This window comes from Dama dama, chromosome 6 (genome assembly GCF_033118175.1).
Source record: "Dama dama isolate Ldn47 chromosome 6, ASM3311817v1, whole genome shotgun sequence".
Classification (NCBI taxonomy): Eukaryota; Metazoa; Chordata; class Mammalia; order Artiodactyla; family Cervidae; genus Dama; species Dama dama.
The window spans coordinates 23,045,088-23,069,313 of record NC_083686.1 but is presented as its reverse complement, the minus strand read 5'-3'; the positions used below and the strand labels follow the sequence as shown (position 1 = coordinate 23,069,313).

The window sequence follows — 24,226 nt, the reverse complement described above, 5'->3', positions numbered from 1 at the left end:
AAACAGACAACATGCCATCCAGAACCTTGTGTTCAGTTGTGTAATTATCTTTCAGGATCAGCCATCCTGCTCATTTGATCAAAATCCAACGTGGTTTAAGATTCCATGGGGCAGAGGGTTGAGGCAAGAGCAGAGAATGGAGTCTATCACATGACCCATCGTGTGGTTTCCTAACAGGCCAAATGCAACACAGACTGGGGTATTGCTCACTCTTCCTTCCTGTTTCTGTCGCTCGAACTCATAGAGGCACGTGAGGAGCTAGATATTTCATTTCCTACCAACCTTAGACTTTTGCTGTGTTTCTTACTATTCTCACTAAGTAAGAGGGCCATTCTCTTACCTAACAATATTTCTGCCCTGCACCCTGACAACCCTGAGTAGAACTCTTATCTTGCGTTGCTTGCTTTTTTCCAGGAGGCAAGATAGTTTCTTCTTTCTTTTTTTGTCATGCCTCGCAGCATGTGGGAATCTTAGTTCCTCAAGCAGGAATCGAACCGGTGCCCCCTACATTGGAAGACTGGACTCTTAACCACTGGACCATCCAGGAAATCCCATGAGGCAAGATAGTTTCTTAGAGGGACTCTCTCTTGCTTTGTAATATCACTGTTCAGACCGACTGAGCTGTTAACTGAAAATGCTACCTGTTAAAAGTCACCACAAGCTTCTTAACTGAATCCCCACTTTAGTCTTTTTGTGTTTTTGGTTTATAAGCTAAAAAAAGTAAGAGAGTGTTTGCCATTCACGTCTTTTGCTCATTTATGTGAGTATGTTTTTGTAGCATACTTTTAGATAAAAAGCACTTTCCATGTCTTTTTTACTACTATCTGGTTTGTGTAGAGTGAGGACATAGAAGTGAGTATATTTGCCCTTTGTTTATAGGTGGTTGTGAGTATTTCTAAAGATGTGCTATTTTCTAAGAAGTCTTACTGTTCTTGTTTTCAACTAACAAAAATGGGAAAATAAAGATTGTGGGAGTAGAAAATGAATGCTTGCAATGTTTGTCATTTTTTAAACCCTAGTTCTGTGGCTCTTGACTTTTTCTACGATGACTTCACCTAAAAGCTAAGGCCAAGCCAGAGCCCTTGTAAACAAGTGACAAGGGACATGATAGCTCATAATGAATGCAGTCTGGGCGCTCTGTGACATATTGTGTGGATGAAAAGTAAAAGGCTAGTTTTGAACACAAAGGAAATGAATAAAGCCTCTTGCCACTAAGAATTAAGAGAAGACTATGAGAAGGCAGAAACATTCTGTGCAGCTGGAGCTATACCTTCCCCTAGATTGGACAACACAACATATGATAACGAAGTCTGGATCTTACCCAAGCAGCTCATATTCAATTCTCCATTTGGGTAAGATTTGGGAGGAGATGAAGAAATAGCAAAGACACTGCCTGGATGCAAGCCCTGCCTCTACCACTTGTTTGCTATGTGTTTTCTTTAATAACCTGAGCCCAGAGAAATACTACTTGCCTCATAGGGTTGTTTTAAGATTTAAATGAGATAATCTACATAAAGCATACAGCTTAGCTGGCACTTAGTCATCAGCGTGAAATATTATTGCGATGATGATAATGATGATGATTCTGGGTGTCCAAGGAGACACCTGGCTGAGTGTATCTGGTGTGACTCAATAGGTTACTGGAAGTCAGGAGTCTGACATATGAACCAGGCAGGCAACAAGCTTCAAAAGGTGGTTAGAAAACTGAGGGGGTAAATTGGCAGAGTTATTAAGAAGGACATGGGGCAATGCCTATAAAATCAAAAGGGATAAGGAGACCTTTTGTCTCCTGTGGGACAAAGTATATGACCAGGTCTAGATCCAACTACTCAAGGGCCTGGACCTCAGCAGAGAAGACATTGAATCCTACTAGCCTGGTCAAGGTCAAATGGGGCAAAGCTTTTTGCTTTTCAGTTTGTTTGTCTGGTTTCAAAGATTCCTGAAGAGGAATTTTATGGTTTTCACTCTTCTAAGATCTGACTTCTGTATAACAGAAGGAAAAATAGTATGCTAGTAGTCCTCTCTAAAGCCATGCACATGCATAATTAAATAAGGAGACCCTGTGTAGGATGATAGGAATATCTCACCCTACCAAATCATAAAGGAGAGAAATTCCCTTCTAATGATGGGAACCTGTTACAGTTACATAAGCCATAATATTCTAAGCCAATATATACATAAGCCAATATATTTCTATAAAATAAGTCATCAATTTGAGAATACCACTACCTATAGTTTTTATAATTACCAAACTGACAATTGAAAAATGTAAAGTTGACAAAACTCAAGAAATAGCTGTGGAGGGTCTGTTTTGTGCATTATTACATAAAGACAGAATCATGCTATTCTGTTGCTTTATGCATAGATTTGCATTGCCTGGTCAATTTGTAACTAATTCCTTCAACCTTTATGAAAAATAATGATCCAGAATTCCTATGGGAAATACAGTAGCATATATTCATAAATTCATAGCATTTTAAAGCTGGAAGGACTCTCAGAAGAGAATAATAAGCTTGCTTCAAAATTTTGGTTTAGGTCCCAAGGAGGTTTTGAAATTTTAAAATAGTATTTTGAAACCGTCTTCTAAACAAAATTATTTAGTCAAATACATCAGCTGGCTCACTGGAAACCCACCTACAATAAGAATTTATTCATCCTAGCATTGTCAATTTTAGGAAGCGCAAAATAGAAATTCAGATAACATAAATGATGGATTCAAGGTGAATGGCATGAATCATTCATTACAAGGAGATGACAATCAGTAAGACATCTAAATGAAGAAGGAAATGGCAACCCACTCCAGTATTCTTGCCTGGAGAATCCTATGGACAGAAGAGCCCGGCAGTCTACAGTCCTTGGGGTTGCAAGAGTCGGACATGACTTAGCGACTAAATGATGACGAAGACATCTAAAAGGAATAAAAGCCAACATTTGGCTTGTTTGATTATTTCTGTTCCCAGCTGAAAAATATTTTCTAAATTCTGCCCAGGTCCTCTTGAGGTAGACAAATGTTAAAATAGAAAGAAGTGGTCATGTGCTTTTGTTCGGTATGGGCTCATGGGGAAAGCCCTATAATATTTTCAGCTGGTTGCTATGGAGCCAGCCAACAGCGAGCTCAGCTAATAGATTTGGGCTGACATTGTTGTGGGATGGTAGGACAGAGGCAATGAATAGACAAGTAAGCATTGGAATTGTACAGCAGAGGGAAAATAAGGCAGGAGAATACTAGCAAAGTTTACCAGAAAGAAAATCACAAAGTGCACACAAGAATGGTCTGGTTTTCAAACGTTACAATGTAAATACAAATCCTGATAAAGGAGATATGCACATTGCTTACCCATGAACCTTACCACAGGTAAATATCCCAAGGGGAGCAATTTACATGCACAATGTAGCCAGGGCACTAGGGGAAGCTGGTTAAACTGAAGCAACTCTGAAAACCCATGTTCCAGGCTGATTGGATTTCTTGAGTTGTTGCATACCCACTGTAGAACTTCTGAAAATAGAGTTTCAATTGGAAAGGGTTAAAGAACTAGCTGCCTTCATTTTGTTTAAATGGGCAATGAAGTCACAGTGACAATCACTAGCTATTCTCTTCTATGGCTCTGGACAGTCCTGGGTTTTGTGTTTTTTTTTTTCCTGTTCAGGGCTTCCTGCTTGGTGTTTGTCTAAGCAGGGAGGAAAGTCATGGTTCAAACTCTGTGACAACAGATTGCAAGCTAAGGCTTTTCTACGCTTTGTTTAATTTTCCTGAAATGTCCTTTTTTTCAGAAATGATTTATTGGTGACCCAGAATGCTTTACTTCTTACTCAGCACTCCCCTGAGGATGTAGTTAAAACACCACTTAGCTGTAATTTTGTAATTCTCCTGGGTGGGGAAGTGGCGGGTAGTGGCAGTGAAACCAAAGCCCAGATTTGAGCAACTGTGGGCTGTTGACTTTAGGCTAGTCTTTCATGAAGGGAACCATAAAAACACCACGGCCATTTAACAAACAGTGTGCATTTCATCTAAGCCTGACTGGCTTTGTGCTTGCCTTTCTTCAGGCTAGAATGATCCTAACCAGCAATGTCTTTGTGTCATGATGCAGAAAGTTGGCAAGTACACACGAGGATAATGCTGAAGTCTAACTTCTGAGTGGGGGAGGGAAAGAGAGTGAGAAGTAAGCTCTACACAATGGCTAGTGGTTTTCGCTTCTGATGTTTTTTTTCCAACAGAAGTCAATCATTGTGCATTGTCTTTTGGTAAGTGAATACAGCATGCTATTTTTGAGTAAAATTTGAGATTTCTTTTGGTGGTAAATTATTGATATATAGAAAGTAGAAGCTCTCTGTACTTGATTTCTTTGCTTTCATTTAAATATCTCCTAAAGGCCTTCTTCTATGAGTAAGAACATGACATGATAGGCCTCTAAAAATGAAACTGTTTTAATGATAGAAATGTTTAATATCAAAACTACTGGAATTATTAGGATATGTTACCAGTGTTTTTAGGCGTTTTCATGTATAGTGAACTACTCTTCTAGTTCTTCCCTTCTTCTCAAAATGTCTTTCCCTTCTTCCCAAGAGAACTTCAATTTTGCTTTTCTCTTATCTAGCCATGTACCTGGAAGATATTGATCCTAGTGCAAGAGAGAAGTCTGATCAGTCTAAGCAATGCAACCCTCTTGTCAGTCAACCAATCAGGAAATGGACATGTGATTCAGTTCTCGGCAATAAGGTGTAAGCAGAAGTTTGCTGAAGGACTTCCCTGGTAGCTCAGGGAAGGTAAAGCGTCTGCCTACAACGTGGGGGACCTGGGTTCAATCCCTGGGTTGGGAAGATCTCCTGGAGAAGGAAATGACAACCCAATCCAGTATTCTTGCCTGGAAAATCCCATGGATGGAGGAGCCTGTCAGGCTACAGTCCATGGGGTTGCAAAGAGTTGGACACGACTGAGCGACTTCACTTTCACTTTGAGAAGTTATCCTTTGCTATTCAGAGAATCACAGTTCTCCAGCCTTTTCCTCTTCGCATAGAAGCAAGGCCGCACATAGTCCCAGTAGTACAGTCATCCTACATCCAAAAAGAGGAACAAAATTGAGGTCAAAGCTGTGAATGGTCCTTATGACATCACTGAGCCAGTAGATCAATCAATATACTTCCTTGTTGTTTAAGCCATTTTTTTTTGTTTGTTTGTTTAAGCCATTTAAGTCTAGTTTATACTACCGCAGTTGAAGGCATTTTTTAACAGAGTGAATCTACCTGCCAAGCCTCATCCTGTACATCTCTTAGTGTTTTACTCTCTCCTCTTCTTTCCCTCTCTCCTTTTCACATACGAGCCCCAACCTTTGTTCTAATTCACATTATCCCTCTCTGACACTCCCCTCCTTGCCTTCTGTGCCTCTATTCTCTGATCCTCTCCCTTTTGCGCTTCCTCCTACCAGAGGTACCCACAGGTACACATTAATCTCCTTAGTCTACGGCCAGGATCAAAAGAGTGGGACTACCACCAGCTGTCACTCTGAAACAGGGGCAGTGTTTGTCCTTTTTCCTCCTTGCAGTTTGTCTCTCAACACCTCTCACCTCCCAGCAATTTCCTCCCCTGCTCCATACTGACCTTTACTACCTGTGATACGTTCTGACGTTTTTCTATTCTGTTGTTACGCTTTTAAAACACAATTTGTCTCTACTCGCCAAATTGACTTCACGGGCAGGTTGTGACCACCCCAAACAAGGCCTTAACCCACAACAGAAATTAATGGGCAATATGACAATCACGCAAGGACGTTTTTGAGGGGAGTCACGGTCTTACTCAAACTTTAATGAAACGGCAGCCAACACCAACTGGAGGCGTTCGGTTTGTGTGAGTTTCTGTAATATTTATTTTCTGAAAAAGCAAAGAGTGAGAGAGACAGCGAACACTGACAACTGACATGATCCTAGTAACATGGGGATCTCTTTCTGAAAGGACAAATATATTTAACAAACACCATCACAGTTATTTCTAAATGTTAGAGGTCTTTTCTTCAAGAGCTGTTGGTGTTCCAGAGTGAACTTATTGGTTGGATTTTTATGCTTAACTTTTTAGGACTTATTAAATGCATCTGTTTGATCTTTCATTTGCTGGCTTTGCTGCTTCTTTAAAAGAGCTGGGAATTTGACAATAGCAGATTATCTATAAGCACCATTTTTACACTATTGGATTGTGTCCAAAATATGTTAGCTTTCCTGTTGATAACTAGTCATTATCGGCTGTAACCATTCTTACAGCCTGTACCCTACAAAGGCCGCACGTATAGAGTCAATAGAATGCCTGAAGATCACATTATATCCTGGAAAGCCCTGTTTATAAACTGTAAAGTGCTATGTAAATATAAAATAAGATTATAAATTTTTAAAAGTAAAAAACTCTCTTTGCTTAAGAAACCACTCATGATTTTTTATCTCTCTATTGATGGTACCGAGTCCTATGAATTTTTCCACACAACTCTAATACACACACACATACACACACACTTGAATTTTAAGTCTATATTCAAAACAAGGTAGGCTGCTTAATTATCCACAAGCCTCAAGCCTTCCCTTACAGAATATATTAGGAATTAGGTCTTCCTCTTCTATGTCTATCTATATTTATGGGCTTCCCTGGTGGCTCAGATGGTAAAGAATCTGCCAGCAATTCAGGAGACCTGGGTTCAGTCCCTAGGTCAGTAAGATCCCCTGGAGAAGGGACTGGCTTTCCATTCCAGCATTCTTGTCTGGAGAATTTCATGGACAGAGAAGCCTGGCGGGCTATAGTCCATGGGGTCACAAAAAGTTGGACAAGTGTGATATACTCATTATTAATTGTTAAATGATGTGACATACCCTTAACAGTTGACAAGGTTTTGGAGACGGAAAGGCTCCATATTCACACTGACTTCTTACTAACTCTGTGAACTTGGGTGAGTTACTTAAACTTCTGAGGTCTGGCATTTCTCATCTGTAAATTAGTGATAATATAAATCCTTTCACAAGAATGTTATAAGACTGAGGTTATCTCTGCCCATTAAATTAATTCCATGATTCATTAGTGGATAATGACCACCAGGAACACAGCCTTAATCCACAGCATAAAATCTGATCTTTAGAATCAGAGGCACATGGCAGATTGGTAGCGTGCAGACATGTGTATGTGTGTGTGTGTGTGTAAAGCACTTAGTACAGTGACAATACCTAGCAAAAGTTCAATAAATGGTAGCTCAAGAAATTATATTATTAACTGTAGTAACTAGGGACAATTGTGACATTTTTATCTCATAGCCCTTTTACTGTAAGAAATGCAGAAATCTAGAATATGATACATCTTGCTTTCTCTTTAGTGTTAGGTGTTCTCTCCACTTCTCCCCAAATACCCAAGTGTACAACTAGGGATGTATATCATGGCCACGATACTTTGCAGAATACTGCAATACACATTTCCAACTCTTCGAGGTGTGTGTGTCTGTGTTTGAGTGAGGAGGAACAGGGTGCTGGTTTCAATCTTCTTGCTAAAGGAACTTCCTTAAAATAAATATGCTGAAAAGTAATGACAGGAAACTTCACCAAATCAAAAAAGAGGATGTCAGGAAGTACAGGATGTGAGGTTGTTTTCGTTTCCTTCAGTGCTTTTCTTATTAATCATATATATTTATAACTTTAAAAAGCTGAAAAAGTTCATGTCTTAAGGCCCAGTTTATAAAATAAAAAAGCTGTGATTAAAAACAAGAGCTAGTTTAATCCTTTCTGTATTATAAATAGCTTTCTAGTCTCTATCCTATGTTACTGGACATCTGAAGAGGGACCTGTCACAGTCGTTCTCATTCATTTACAAAACTGTTGCACTCTCAGGCACTTCATGACCAAATGGAAAGGGCATAAAAGCAGAGCAACAAAAGGTAGAAATTGAAAAGGAAAGGTTTTTTCTTTTTTCCCATTAAATAGTGATGATTACTTCTTTCCCAGAAGATAGTTTCAAACACAGGGGCCTAGACACAGCAACAAATGCTCAAAACTAAATCCCCCTTCTCCCTTTAAGAATCAAGGTTACAGGAACTTCCCCGATGGTTCAGTGGTTAAGACTATGTATTTCCAACAGAGGGGGTGCAGGTTTGATCCCTGGTCAGGGAACTAAGATCCCACATGCCTCAGGGCATGACCAAAAATAAAAATTTTTTAAAAAGGAATCAAAGTTACAGAAATATTAGAACTCTTAATGCTCGAGCAGCCATGTGCCAGAGGAGAATTCTGTGATTTTTCACTTAAGAGAAAAATGAGCATGTTGCTTGCACATTTTTCTCCATGAACTGGGGACCTGTATCCTGTGGTCTATTGACCAAGAAGCACTTTACTCTCAGTCACCGTGGTCCTCTGTTTTGCTGAAGAGATAGATATGAAGGTTGTGAGTAGACTTGTCTTTATTACTCTCTTTGACTTATTAACACCTTGGTACTCAAAGCATAAAGTTCAGTCTATCTTTTGAAAAATTATGACCTCAGTCAAATGGTTTAAGAAGACATCATTTAGCTCCATGGAGAGAGTTTAGACATGAGAGACTGAAAGTTTCTTGCTAGTAAAAGCAGCCTCTCCTTTACTTCTTGATAAAATTCCTTTTGAAAGTGTATGGAGGGGATATATTTACATGTGCGCAGCATCCCTTGCTCTGGGCAAATAACACTCTCCCTTCCGCATGATTCTAGTGCATGCTAGGTCGCTTCAGTCGTGTCCAACTCTTTGTGACCCTATGGACTGTAGCCCTCCAGGCTCCTCTGTCCATGGGGTTCTCCAGGCAAGAATACCGGAGTGGGCTGCCATGTCCCCGTCTAGAGGGGCTGCCGATCACTGTACCTCACTCCCACATAGGACATAGATCTGATCAATCCTAAAATTTTCTTTTTTTGAAATGAAGATATGATGCAAAGTTCAATCGGTATGCTTACTTTCTCCTGGGATGCCAAACTAGACCAGAGATCCCAGAGCCACCAGCTCCCGACTTCACCACCCATGGAGGAGGTGGCAAAGGCCCTGTCACGGAGGCAGAGGATGACAGAGAGAGAAGAGTCAGAAGAAAAAGAGAAAGGGAGAACAGCAAGGAAGGGGAGGAAAAGGGGAGGATGAGAAGAAGAGGGAGAAAGAAAAGAATTTTAATCTAATTTCAATGGAGCTATGACTGAGCTAGCTGATTCTTGAACCTTCTAGATACTCGCGTCAACAAAGTCCTTCTCTGTTCACGCCAGTTTAAATGAGGAATCTGTACCTGAGAGTGTCCTGCCTAATACAGTCGCTGATGTTCCATCATTCATTCATTCAACAAACATCTATCGTGTGCTTCCTATATGCCAGGCACTGAATGGTAGGAGGTTGGGCACATGGTCCTTGCCCTCACAGAGCTTCTGTCCTGGCTGAGGAAATAAACACTACACACACATACATTCATTCTATTTGAATATTTATATTCAATTTTTCATTTTGTGGAAGAAATAGCACTGGAGGAGAATGAGTTGAAAGTCTCCAGTGTTGTTAGAATAATACTTAAAATGGCATGGATTGTGGTTTGGGGACACCGATGAGGCAGCTTGGAGAAAACTTCATTCATAGCCCAGAGACCAGGAGCCTCATCCTAGCTTCATCAAAACCTGCAAGAGCTTGCCTCATCAGCAAAGAAGCAATAACTGTATTTCCCAAGGGTTATAATGAAAATCAAATGAGAAAATACAGCTGATGCACATTTGAAAAGATGAGTGTATTAAAATCCATCATGCACAGGATAGAAAACAAACAGGACAAATTGGGGTATCTCTTGGGAAGCCTGGATATTGTCCTGTCATCTGGACATTTAGCTGGAAAAACGTGTGAGGGTTAATGACCCTATAATGGTCACTATTAGCATTGTTTGTGTACTCAAAGGCCAGGTAACACAATCTTTATGTATTCTTATTTATTCTAGCCTTTGATGTGTTGTTGCTTATGTTTTAGTTAATAATGCTCTGAGGAAACAGCTCTGAATAATGTTTAATATAATAATGGTTTTTTCAAAACCACTTAAGGTATTTTTACTTTTCATTTCCCAGATGGCTTTTGTGTTCTCCTTAGAAGACACTTTGGTTATTTTTAAAAGAAATGGCAGAAGCAAAATAGCAAAGAAGGAGTCACCACTATTTCTCTAACTTCTGAGTTAACTTTTAAATATCCAGTTATAAAAGTAATACACTAGATTGTGAACAATTCAAATAATACAGAAGTGAAAAGTCCTCTTCCCACCCACCCTATTCTCCTTGCCCAGAGGGAACTAATCTTAACAGTTGACTCTGAATCCTTTTACAACTTTATTTATCTGCATCTGAGTTAAATTCACCCATTCCAGTCCATCTTAGTTCGCTGATTCCTAGAATGTCGACATTCACTCTTGCCATCTCCTGTTTGACCACTTCCAATTTGCCTTGATTCATGGACCTAACATTCCAGGTTCCTATGCAACATTGCTCTTTACAGCATCGGACCTTGCTTCTATCACCAGTCCCATCCACAACTGGGTATTGTTTTTGCTTTGGCTCCATCCCTTCATTCTTTCTGGAGTTATTTCTCCATTGATCTCCAGTAGCATATTGGGCACCTACCGACCGGGGAATTTATCTTTCAGTGTCCTATCTTTTTGCCTTTTCATACTGTTCGTGGGGTTCTCAAGGCAAGAATACTGAAGTGGTTTGCCATTCCCTTCTCCAGTGAACCACATTCTGTGGGCAGGAATCCCTTAGAAGAAAAGAAGTAGCCATCGTGGTCAACAAAAGAGTCCGAAATGCAGTACTTTGATGCAATCTCAAAAATGACAGAATGATCTCTGTTTCCAAGGCAAACCATTCAATATCACAGTAATCCAAGCCTATGCCCCAACCAGTAATGCTGAAGAAACTGAAGTTGAATGGTTCTATCAAGACCTACAAGACCTTTTAGAACTAACACCCCAAAAAGATGTCCTTTTCATTATAGGGGGCTGGAATGAAAAAATAGGAAGTCAGGAAACACTTGGAGTAACAGGCAAATTTGGCCTTGGAGTACAGAATGAAGAAGGGCAAAGGTTAATAGAGTTTTGCCAAGAGAACGCACTGGTCATAGCAAACACCCTCTTCCAACAACACAAGAGAAGACTCTACACATGGACATCACCAGATGGTCAACACCAAAATCAGATTGATTATATTCTTTGCAACCAAAGATGGAGAAACTCTATACAGTTAGCAAAAACAAGACCGGGAGCTGGCTGTGGCTCAGATCATGAACTCCTTATTGCCAAATTCAGACTTAAATTGAAGAAAGTAGGGAAAACCACTAGACCATTCAGGTGTGACCTAAATCAAATCCCTTATGATTACACAGTGGAAGTGAGACACAGATTTAAGGGACTAGATCTGATAGACAGAGAGCCTGATGAACTTTGGATGGAGGTTCATGACATTGTACAGGAGGCAGGGATCAAGACCATCCCTGTGGAAAAGAAATGCAAAAAAGCAAAATGGCTGTCTGAGGAGGCCTTACAAATAGCTGTGAAAAGAAGAGAAGTGAAAAGCAATGGAGAAAAGGAAAGATATTCCCATCTGAATGCAGAGTTTCAAAGAAGAGCAAGGAGAGAGAGAGAGAAAAAAAAAAAGCCTTCCTCAGTGATCAATGCAAAGAAATAGAGGAAAACAACAGAATGGGAAAGACTAGGGATCTCTGCAAGAAAATTAGAGATAGCAAGGGAACATTTCATGCAAAGTGGATTCAATAAAGGACAGAAATGGTATGGAACTAACAGAAGCAGAAGATATTAAGAAGAGGTGGCAAGAATACACAGAAGAACTGTACAAAAAAGATCTTCATGACCCAGATAACCATGATGGTGTGATCACTCACCTAGAGCCAGACATCCTGGAATGTGAAGTCAAGTGGGCCTTAGAAAGCATCACTACGAACAAAGCTAGTGGAGGTGATGGAATTCCAGTTGCCTATTTCAAATCCTGAAAGATGATGCCATGAAAGTGCTGTACTCAATATGCCAGCAAATTTGGAAAACTCAGCAGTGGCCACAGGACTGGAAAAGGTCAGTTTTCATTCCAGTCCCAAAGAAAGGCAATGCCAAAGAATGTTTGAACTACCACACAATTGCACTCATCTCACACGCTAGTAAAGTAATGCTCAAAATTCTCCAAGCCAGGCTTCAGCAATACGTGAACCATGAACTTCCAGATGTTCAAGCTGATTTTAGAAAAGGCAGAGGAACCAGAGATCAAATTGCCAACATCCTCTGGATCATCAAAAAGCAAGAGAGTTCTAGAAAAACATCTGTTTTTGCTTTATTGACCATGCCAAAGCCTTTGACTGTGTGGATCACAATAAACTGTGGGAAATTCTGAAAGAGTTGGGAATACCAGACCATCTGACTTGTCTTTTGAGAAACCTGTATGCAGGTCAAGAAGCAACAGTTAGAACTGGACATGGAACAACAGACTGGTTCCAAACAGGAAAAGGAGTACGTCAAGGCTGTATATTGTCACCCTGCTTATTTAACTTCTATGCAGAGTACATCATGAGAAACGCTGGGGTGGAGGAAGCACAAGCTGGAATCAAGATTGCCAGGAGAAATATCAATAACCTCAGATATGCAGATGACACCATCCTATGGTAAAAAGTGAAGAGGAACTAAAGAGCCTCTTGATGAAAGTGAAGGAGGAGAGTGAAAAAGTTGACTTAAAGCTCAACATTCAGAAAAATAAGTTCATGGCATCTGGTCCCATCACTTCATGGGAAATAGATGGGGAAACAGTGGAAACAGTGTCAGACTTTATTTTGGGGGGCTCCAAAATCACTGCAGATGGTGATTGCAGCCTTGAAATTAAAAGACGCTTACTCCTTGGAAGGAAAGTTATGACCAACCTAGACAGCATATTTAAAAGCACAGACATTACTTTGCCAACAAAGGTCCATCTAGTCAAGGCTATGGTTTTTCCAGTGGTCATGTATGGATGTGAGGGTTGGACTGTGAAGAAAGCTGAATGCCGAAAAATTGATGCTTTTGAACTGTGGTGTTGGAGAAGACTCTTGAGAGTCCCTTGGACTGCAAGGAGATCCAACCAGTCCATCCTAAAGGAGATCAGTCCTGGGTGTTCATTGGAAGGACTGATGCTGAAGCTGAAACCCCAATACTTTGGCCACCTCATGGGAAGAGTTGACTCATTGGAAAAGACCCTGATGCTGGGAGGGATTGGGGGCAGGAGGAGAAGGGGACGACAGAGGATGAGATGGCTGGACGGCATCACCAACTCGATGGACATGGGTCTGGGTAGACTTTGGGAGTTGGTGATGGACAGGGAGGCCTGGCATGCTGCAATTCATGGGGTCGCAGAGTCGGACACGACTGAGCCACCTAACTGAACTTATCTGCATAGGCAGCTGACTCTTGAAAGCTGAGTAGCTGTCCCTTGGTAAACAACAAAAGGGAGATTATTTCTACAAATGGAGGAATAACATGAGTGTGCACTGTCATGGGTATGATTGACTCCCAGTCCGTGAGCATACAGTTCTTTTCTAAAGTAAGTAGTCCCTTCAAAAACTAAAAATACAGTTATACCATGTGATCCAGCAATTGCACTCCCATGCATATATATCCAGGGAAAATTCTAATTCAAAAATATACATGCACCCCAATGTTCATAGCCACACTATTTACGATAGCCATGTCATGGAAACAACCTAAACGTCCATCAACAGATGAATGGATAAAGAAGATATGGTACATATATACAATGGAATATTACTCATCCATAAAAAAGAATGAGATAATGCCATTTTCAGTCACATGGATGGACCTAGAGATCATCACACTAAGTGAAGTCAGTCTGACAGAGAAAGACAAATATCATATGATATCACTAATAATGTGGAATGTAAAATATGGCACAAATAAACTCATTTACAAAATGGGAGTACACTCAGAGAGAGCAAACATGCTTGTCAAAGGGGAAAGAGCGGGGAGGGATAAATTAGGCCATTGGGATTAACATATACACTGTGCTGCCGAGCTTACTCACTCAGTTGTGTCTGACTCTTAGCAACACCGGGGACTGCAGCCTGCCAGGCTCCTCTGTCCATGGGGTTTCTCCAGGCAAGAATACTGGAGTCAGTTGCCATACCTTACTCCAGGGGATTTTCCCAACCCAGGGATCGAACCCTGATCTCCCACAATGCAGGCGGATTCTTTACCAACTAAGTCACCAGGGAAACTCCACATACACACTGCTATATATAAAATAGATAAGCAACGATAACCTACTATATAGCACAGGGAACTATACTCAGTATTTTGAAATGACCTATAAGGGAAAAGAATCTGAAAAAGTATATATATCTGAATCTCTTTGCTGTATACTTGAAACTAACACAACTTTGTAAATCAACTATACTTCAATTAAAAAATGAATTAAATATAATTTAATGTGAGGTCACCTTGGTTATCAGGCAAAATACTCCAGTGTATTCATTTCAGTGACTTTCAGGAATTCATGGGTCAAAACAAGCATCCCAGGAGTATGTCACCCCTCACCAGAGGGGTGAATTTGTGTCTTGGCTACTTCCTGCTCTTTGACATTGGTCCTTGCCCTTTGCTACTCAACGCTATGCTCTAGGCAAGCTCAGTGGTCATCTCCACTAGCCACAGGTTGTCTATGTATCCATCTACAGCAGTGTCCTGGCGGAGTTCTAAGTGTCTGTATGGTATTCTAACTTATATATACATAGACATCTGGAGCTACCCTGGTGGTAAAGAATTATAAGCGGTAAAGAATCTGCCTCTAATACAGGAGCCACAGTTCCATCCCTGGGTCGGGAAGATCCCCTGGAGGAGGGCATGGCAACCCACTCCAGTATTCTTGCCTGGAGAATCCCATGGACAGAGGAGCCTGGCAGGCAAAGAGTTGGACATGACTGAAATGGCTTAGCACAGCACAGGCGTCCAGGGGATGGAATGGTTGAAGGTTTTAAACAAAGCAGTGGCAGGAATCAGATTTTCCTTTGTAAAAGCACCTCTGATGTCAGCAGGGACAGTGGAGTGGAGGGGAACAAGGCTGGAGGCAGTGAGACAAGTTAGGAGATTGTGGAAATAGCCAAGAGAGAGTCATTGTGGACCCAGCACCTTAATCTTCTCCTGTATCTGAGGGAGTTTCCATTCTTTTGTCCTACTATTTGGATTATAGACTAATCTCCTACCATTAAAGACAAAGAGTCAGAGGCGTGCATTTCTAGCCCTCCTTGTAGTTCAAAAGCTTCCCAGGTGGCACAGTGGTAAAGAATCCGCCTGTGATGCAGGAGACACAAGTTCAAGAAGATTGCCTGGAGGAGGAAATGGCAAGCCACTGGTAAAATTCTTGCCTGGGAAATCCCGTGGATAGAGGAGCCTGGGGGGGCTACAGCCCATGGGGTCACGAAGAGTCAGACATGACTGAGTGACTGAGGATACAACGTACTTGTAGCTGAAGGTAAGACTTAGACATAATTCATCCCAGTAGTGCTGGTTGCACCAGAGGCAACAGTGACGGTGGCTAAAGGGAAAGTGTCCAGAGGCCACTGGTGGTGGCAGCGGCGCCTTTGCTCCAGGGGTTCCGAGTGATGGTGTTTGTCTGTGGCTGCCTGAGCTCTCTTTGTTCCTGCCCATTTTCCATGCCTGTTTTCAGATCTTTGAGCAATTGCCCTGCAATTTTTAGGATAATCCTCAAGGAGGTTAGGAAGATGGTATGATTCTCATTAAGATGAAACTGGAAAGATAGATGATTTGTTTCAGAGTAAAAGCTGGTAAGCAGCACCCTCAGGCTTGAATCCAAGTCTTTACAGTGGGGCCCAATACTTTCCCCACTACCCCTTTGCTTATCAAACTTGGCAGCTCATCATCCCTGACTCATGTGGCAAAGTGAAGGGAAATGCTAGAAACTGTAGCTTACTCCTGGCACTGCTTTCTACAGTTATGTAAAAGTCTTATTAAAAGCTAAGCTGTTTACGATCATATACAATGGAGTAAAAAGCAAAATCTAGGTACATTCAGAAAATTCAAATAAAAGTTGTACCTCTGTAGGAACTGCGCATCTGGATTCCCCAGGGGTACAAACGTATTCGTCTCAGTAGTTTATCCCTTGGCTGAAATGTATGAGACATTCTGAAATGAAACATCAGCCAATCCCTAGGTTAGTGTTGCAATTAACTAAATGTGCGCATTTAACTTAGTGACCACCTAAGTTAACCGTGCATATCTGATCTATGTGTGCATGTATAATACCCTCGTTCATACATGTTCTTAAAGCTCAGAAGCCCAGAACTCTTAATAAATGTGTAATAAAATGAATTTGACTAAAGATTGGAAGAGATACAAATGCCAACTAATGCTACTGAAGATACATGAAACATTCTGGTAAATACCCTACTGAAAAAGAGATAAAATGTCTTTTCTATATCTGCATAATATATGGAAATGACTATTTGTCATCTGGAGATAATTACATGTGATGATTTCATAGTGAGGAAACAAATTCATATTTCAATGAAAGGGTAAGGTAGATATGAATCATAATCATTCTAAATTATAGTTATTAAAATTCTATAAATCCAAAACATTTCAGTTCTATAACTTGGGCATTGAGTCTACTCTGAGCAGCAGTGAACAAATAGTATTATTTTCAGACGTTCTAAATATAGTAGGTTACAGCTGACCACAAAATGTTTCTCTATATTACTACTACCTATGCCCATATATTCAATCTGCTATTCATCCAGGCACTACTAGGTCTGAAGGCAAGATAAATATTACATAAATAAGCAATTGTAATATTATGTGATATATAGTAATGGAAGTACATAGAAGAATAAGTAAGCATCAAAGAATAAACTGTCTATTGGCTTCCCTGAAGGGTTGATTCTCATCCCTGGGATTGGGTACTAAAGGATGAATATAAGAACAGCAGTGGACAGCATGCTCAGAGGAGGGAAAAGTGAGCAGACGATAGGATTTCAGACAGAGTGGTCTGCGTGTTCAGGGACAAGGAGGCATAAAATAATTTAATGAGTTCAAAGACTTGCAAGTATTTTTGTGTTTGTGGAGCCTAACATTAAAAAGCTGTGATGGAATAGAAGTTAGGCAGACAATGGACAACTCATATCAAGTACCTTAAACAATCATGCTATATGGGCTTTTATTAAATGGACATGAGGATGACACTCTGAGTTTCAGGTAGCAAGCACATGGCAAGCACATAGCAAGCATACAGCAAGAGAGTACTTACGGTTTGGGAAAATGACTTCGAAGTCACTGTGGAGATAGCTTGGAGAAGAAAGAGACAAAGGTAGAGAGTCCAGGTGAAAAATTATTAAGACATGCAAATAGAGATGAAAAAATGAGAACATAAGTGAGAAGTTTCTAGGTAACATCAATAGAATTTGATAATACATTGGATGAGACGGGGAAAGACTGGTGAGGACTTAGCCAAATGAGTTATTATCAAGCTAAAAAAACAAAATAGAAAATAGAGAACAGATTTGGTTGATATAGAAAAATAAGCTCAATTTTGGCGAGAATGTATTAGGTTTATCTGTGAATGATACAGGTAGACCTATGGGACAGGCTACAGAATACATGCAAGAGGTCAGAGCTGGTGGTACTAATTTAAGTCATTGATCACACAGGTAGTAATAACAACTATGGGAATGGGATTGCTCAATAGGAAAAAGATACTTTAAAAAATATTCCGTATATGCCTGAAGTGTCATTAATAGGTACCACATCTTTGCCAATAACAATCGTTGGAGTGTGTTTTTTCATTCGTGCCTAGGAATGTGCACCATGATGTGGTAGAAAGAGTGCTGGACTGGGGAGCAGAAAGTTTGGCCCAGATCCTGGCTCCCTTGGGATGTCATTGCAGGAAGTCATGTTGGGCAAGTCACTCACCCCTTCCTTTCCTTGGTTTCTCTATCTGTGAGATGAGGAGGCTGGATTCAATGAGCAATAACACTCTGTAATTCTTTAATCAGCTCTCCAAAGCTTGTGATTTCCCTCTGATGGGCTCTGATGAAGCAGCCAGTGAAACCTGAAATAACAAAAAATACACATTGAGGGTGAAATGTGACCCAGGAAGAGCCACAGACTTTATAATTTTCCCCTGAGTAATGAAAAGTTAACCTTGAAAAAATATTTTTGTTGTAACTTGGGGGCACTTATTGTAGAGTATTATGAAAATGTAGGGCTATTTATTGAAATGAAATATTTGGTCCCAAATATTTGAGTTTTGATTGGATGACCATTCTGGTCCGTGTTTTTTGGAAAATAACTATGTAATATTGTCCCATTTAAAAGTCATCTACTCATAGTTTCATACTCATGGTCAAAGCTGGAAAAACCAGTAGTCATGTATGGATGTGAGAGTTGGGTGGTGAAGAAAGCTGAGTGCTGAAGAATTGATGCTTTTGAACTGTGGTGTTGGAGAAGACTTGAGAGTCCCTTGGACTGCAAGGAGATCCAACCAGTCCATCCTAAAGGAGATCAGTCCTGAATATCCATTGGAAGGACTGATGCTGAAGCTGACACTCCAATACTTTGGCCACCTGATGCGAAGATCTGACTCATTGGAAAAGACCCCGATGCTGGGAAAGATTGAAGGCAGGAGGAAAAGGGGATGACAGAGGATGAGATGATTGGATGGCATCACCGACTCAATGGACAGAGTTTGAGCAAGCTCCTGGAGATGATGATGGACAGGGAAGCCTGGCGTGCTGCAGTCCATGGGGTCACAAAGAGTTGGACACGACTGAGCATCTGAACAGTTTCATGTCATTAATGACTGTGTAATAGGCCTGATAATATTTGTCCCTTTTGGTCAATTATGGCTACCTACAAATACTCTTGCCTGTAAAATCCCATGGACAGAGGAGCCTGGTAGGCTACAGTCCATGGGGTCACAAAGAGTCGGACACAACTGAGCAACTTTTTCTTTCTTTCTTACAAGTAATACAGGAACAGAAAACATTTACTGCAATTTTCTTGTATTAAAATTGTATGTTCTTGAAACATATACATTACCACATATAAAATAGATATTCAGTGGAAAATTGCTATATGTCACAGGGAGTTCAAACCTGGTGCTCTGTGATAACGTAGAGGGGTGGGATGGGGTGGGAAGTGGGAGGGAGGTTCAAGATGTGCGGGGACATGTTTATACCTGTGGCTGATTCATGCTGATGTATGGCAGAAACCAACACAACATCATAAATCAATTATTCTCCAATTAAAAATAAGTAAAAATTAAAACAACTATATGTTCTTATGATGGCTAGCAGTTCAGGTGATTGAGAAGAAAGAACTTATTGATAGATGGGCTTCTAGGTGCTGAAGTGGCGCACAAAGTAAATACATGAAAACTTTCCCTTTGTGTTCCCCAAAATGTAAGGTAATTGTAAGTACCTTACAAATGTAAGGTAAAAATGTAAGTGGATTACAAGCACCAAGGAAACACAGACTGTAGTTCAACAAACAAATCAAAAATCTATGAAGATATTCACTAGCTGTGTTGTACTATGTAAGTGACAGTTTTTATTAAATTGTTTGTAGTTTCAATTGAGTTGTAGTCTGGAAGTACACTTATACTAAGCATCTGAATTATAATTACTCTCTGAATATTAGAGGATTACCTTGTTATGAAGAGCCTTGAGCTCACTGACTTACAACAATCATGGCATCAAGAATTTAGAACATAGAGCATTGCATTATAAAAAGAAATCTGGGCCAAGAGCAGTTTATTTAACTTAATCTGAGATGTGAAAATGTTTAAAAATCAAAGCAAAGTAGAAGAGTAAAGAATGAATGAATGAAATTAATCTATATAAACAGACAACAACCTACTGAAAAATGGAAGAGAATACAAAACCAAGCCCCAAAAAACTTGATACCTAGGAATAAATATAAGAAGAAATGTGTGGGCTTCCCTGGTGATCTAGTGGTTAATAATCCACCTACTGATGCCCGGGGCACAGGTTCAATATCTGGTCCCGGAAGATCCCACATTGCCAAGGAGCAACTAAGCACCACAGCTATCGAGTCTGTACTCTTGAACCTTCGCACCAAAACTAGAGTGTATGTGCTCCTGCTCACCGCACCTAGGGAAAAGTCACAAGGAAGACCCAACACAGCCAAAAATAAATAAACAACAACAAAAAAATGTTTAAGACCTATGTGAAGAAAAATTTAAAACACGACTGCATGGTTAATCAAATATACTCCAATATAAAATTTAAAAAATGTTTTAAAAAGCCGTTACTGCATGAAGTTGAAGATGACTTTGGATAAATGAAAGAATTCTATCTGGAAAGACATCCAGGATATATTATTAAGTGAAATAAACAAGGAGCAGAACAGTATGTAAAGAATCTTACTTATCACATAAAAAAGAAACAATAAGAACTTACATTTCAATTTACTTGTGTATAAGGAAACTCTGAAAAGAGTCACAAAAATGTACCAATGGAGGATGTGGAAAATGTATGAATAGGAGACAAGAGTGGAAGAGAGGATTTTTTAATATCCATTACAGAGCACGTCCTCATTTAGCTTTATAACTATATAGCATTCCACTCTATGTACTATAATTTGTTTTAATCAGAATTCTGTTGATATCTATATTTTTGCCAGTCATTTACTATTACAATCAAATCTGCAATTAATCATTTGAATGATTACCTTTAAAAAAATTTTTAAAAACCCAAATAAAACTTTCAGATGAAAAAAATCCAGAAAGAGAAAGCAAACACGTTCCTATGAAAGCTCTGACTTAAATATAAACAGAAAAGGTCAAAATGGTAGGTCTTAGAAGTGGCCAAGTCCAGACTAAATAGTGAGGCATCCTCATTCTCCTCTCCTTTTTCTATTCCAACCACAGACCACACACCCAAACCACACCAGCTCTCTTGCTTATGATGAAGCAGTGTCCCTGGTCATCTTTGGAAAACCTGCTGTGCAGATGAGAAATAGGCCAAGTAATTTCATCCATGCAAGTCAGCACAGGGCTCAAAAGTCAGTCTAGTTATCAGCTCTCCTTCTCACCCTGTCTTGCCATGGTGACTATTTTGCTAGACTGGTAGGTGTGGCAAGGTAATTTATTACAATATTAACTTGTGTAGTTTTCCATCCTACATTTGAAGCAGATAGCTCAGGTTTTGCTCTCTTGTCTCAGAGGTGGTTGGGTGCTGAATGAAAAACGGAGCTTCATGAGAAAAGGCACCGCGTTAATTTGTAGACCCGTCAACTCACAGAAGACAGTGTAATAGATATCCTGAATTGATTAAAGAGGATGAGAAGTGTCTATGACAGTGGCAAGAGGAGAAAAGGGTTAACTTGTTCATCGAGAACAGGGATAGCAGTCAACAGATTTGAAAAGTGCCACCTGCTCCTGGCTCCCAGGCCAGGCCTCAGTAAGGATGGTTGCATGGCCTGGGAGCCCTAGGCATCCGGGTCCCGGCCCTGGTCATATCCTATGTTCAGGGGCCCATGAGCAGTTTATCACTGAATTTCAAGGAACCATTGGACAATGAATATATCAGCAGCCATCCAAGATGGACTGGACAGTAGAGTTGTTACCTCTTTGAATCAAAATTTTTGAAGTTAAAATGCTTTGAAGTTAAAAAGTTAAAACTTTGACGTTAAACATGCTTTAAGCTGAGAAAAATGAAAAACTCACAATACAGTGACTTAAACAAATTAGATGCTTATTTTTTCACTCACAACAAGAAGTTCTGGAGGAAAGTGAGTCCTGGAATTGGTTTAGTGGCTCAATGATGTTGGGGCCACCAAATCTGCAGTTCTCCTGGCCTGTTCTTCATGGTCTCAAGATGGCTGCTCTTATTCCAGACATCATATCCATATTAACTCAGGAGAAAGAGAGGAAGAGGGGGGGTCCTAAGATGTTGCATACATTTTATAAGGAAAGGCAAAGCATATCCTATGCACCCAGCAGAAGTCCCCTTACCTCTCATTGGCCAGTACAATCACTTAACGACTTGTCCACCCCTTGCATCAAGGAAGGTGATCAAAGCAGGAGTTTGGAAATTTCTGTTGAGTTGGACAAAACCACATCCAATTTCCTGAGCATTACATAAGCATCCTTGAGTCCTGTGTGATCAGTGGCAGATGAAACCACAATAATGACAATTTTCCACCACCCAGTGGATTGGAATGAATTTTAAAGAAACCAATTAAGAAAAAATAAGTACATTTTAAAAAAAAGAAAAACAAGAGGTAAAAGGTGATGTTTTTTACATATCACAGCCTGTGGTTGTAAATTTACTACCTTTTACATGGGCACAAATAAAAATTAAAAGGAAAACAGTAGTAGTAGACACTTCGTAGCAAGCAGTCACCAGATCTATTCACCAAGGACCTGCAAACTCAGCTGCGCACGTTTGAACACTGGCAGTGAACGTAAAGCCTGTTTATGAGGAACATTCGACTAAAGGTCGACGTTATTTAAACTTAATCACAGAGACTCTAACCTTTGTGATGCAGGTGGCTGGATATGGACTCTTACCAAGTCTCTTAACTGGATAATGCCTATATTTTAAATGTCAGATGAGAGTCTTTCTTTATTAAATGTAATCAGTTTCACTAAAACCCTATTCTTGTTTGGCAGGTGCCCCATATTTCTAAATTTCTGTTCTGTTCTTGCTCTGTGTCCTTTGGGACTTGGTTTTCACTTTGTTTTTAACTGACATTAAACTAGTGAATTCTGCTGTCTCTTAACCAGGTTCCGGATCCCTCTTCCCTTTCCCTTCTGAGCTGTTTACATTTTCTCTCCCAGTGCTATTCCCAGGAACATTTGTCTCCTCGTCGGCTGTCTTATCCCCCCAGAAACAGCATAATGATACTGCCTGAAGAGTGGCAGCAGAATCTGGGGCCAGGCAAACAAGTGACTGCTTATTATAGAGATAGACCATTACCTTCAAATCATGAAACACAATTCATCAGCATATGTCCTGCAAACTTAGTATAAGAAAGTCATTTCCCAGTGGTGACCACTTGACAGCTGAGACTCTTATACATATGATCAGGATAGATGAAACTGATGGGGGCCTTTGAACTCTTCCTGAGGAATTGTCTCTATAATGTGATGGTTTGCTCCATATCATGACTGCATTGCTAATATTAACAAGAACTGATTATAAGGGGTTTGGAGTTTCTGAGGTAAAAGATGTAACATAAATAGAATGAGTCCATTTGGGGAGATTGATTGTGAACACAAGGAATATTACATACACCATCAAAGGCCTGTGGACTTATCCTCACAGTCATGTAGCTAAGGACAGTGGCAACGCTTTTGAACATGGTTTCCCCCATCAGACACAGCTTTCCATTTAAAAGTTTTAGATACATCCAGTATTTTATTGAACATGAGCAAGTACATTAGTGGAATCATTTAAAAAGTCCATTTTATTTGCTTCTCTGGCTTATGGTTAGCTTTGTAAATCTAACCATTTGGAGTATTTTCATATAACCCCTATGGAGGGCAATTCAACAATAGCTTTAAAAAATGAATATATTTGTACAATTATAAGTTTCCATATCTGCAAAACTATTCAATAACCAAAGACTGGAAACACCCTAAAAGTTATCAATAAAAAAGACTAGCTAAATAAATTATGGTGCATCCATCTGAATACTGTGCAGCTGTAAAAAGAAATGAGAAAGGTCTCTATGTGCCAATATGGAAAGAGTTGCAAAAATACATTGTAAAATGAAGTGTAGAATGATATATATATATATATGTGTGTGTGTGTGTGTGTATATATTATATACATTGCCGATTCAGTTCCAGACCACCACAATAAAGTGAATAGTTACATAAAATGAGTTGCATGCATTTTTTTGGTTTCCCAGTGCATATAAAAGTTATTTTTTACACTATACTATCTTCTATTAAGCGTGCCATAGCATCACATCTAAAAATACAATATACTTACGTTAATTTAAAAAGACCTTATTGCTAAAATGAAGCCAAAACAATTACAATAATAACATGAAAGATCACTGAGCACAGATCACCATAACAAATATGATAATAATGAAAAAGTTTGAAATAGTGCGAGAATGGTACCAAAAACTAACATAAAGTGAGCAAATTCTGTAGGAGACGTGGCACCAATAGACTTGCTCAATGAAGGGTTGCTACAAACCTTT

General features: G+C 39.8%; 1 long non-coding RNA gene across 1 annotated transcript; it reads right to left on the bottom strand.

Annotated features, from left to right (window-relative positions):
- Positions 1 to 2,845: 2,845 nt before the first annotated feature.
- On the bottom strand, positions 2,846 to 22,424 carry LOC133058501 (uncharacterized). Its single transcript, XR_009693342.1, has 4 exons — positions 22,023 to 22,424; positions 17,957 to 18,095; positions 16,086 to 16,174; positions 2,846 to 5,052 (listed from the first exon to the last, which is right to left on the bottom strand). It is a non-coding gene; the product is annotated as an uncharacterized LOC133058501 (long non-coding RNA).
- Between the last annotated feature and the right edge of the window lie 1,802 nt (positions 22,425 to 24,226).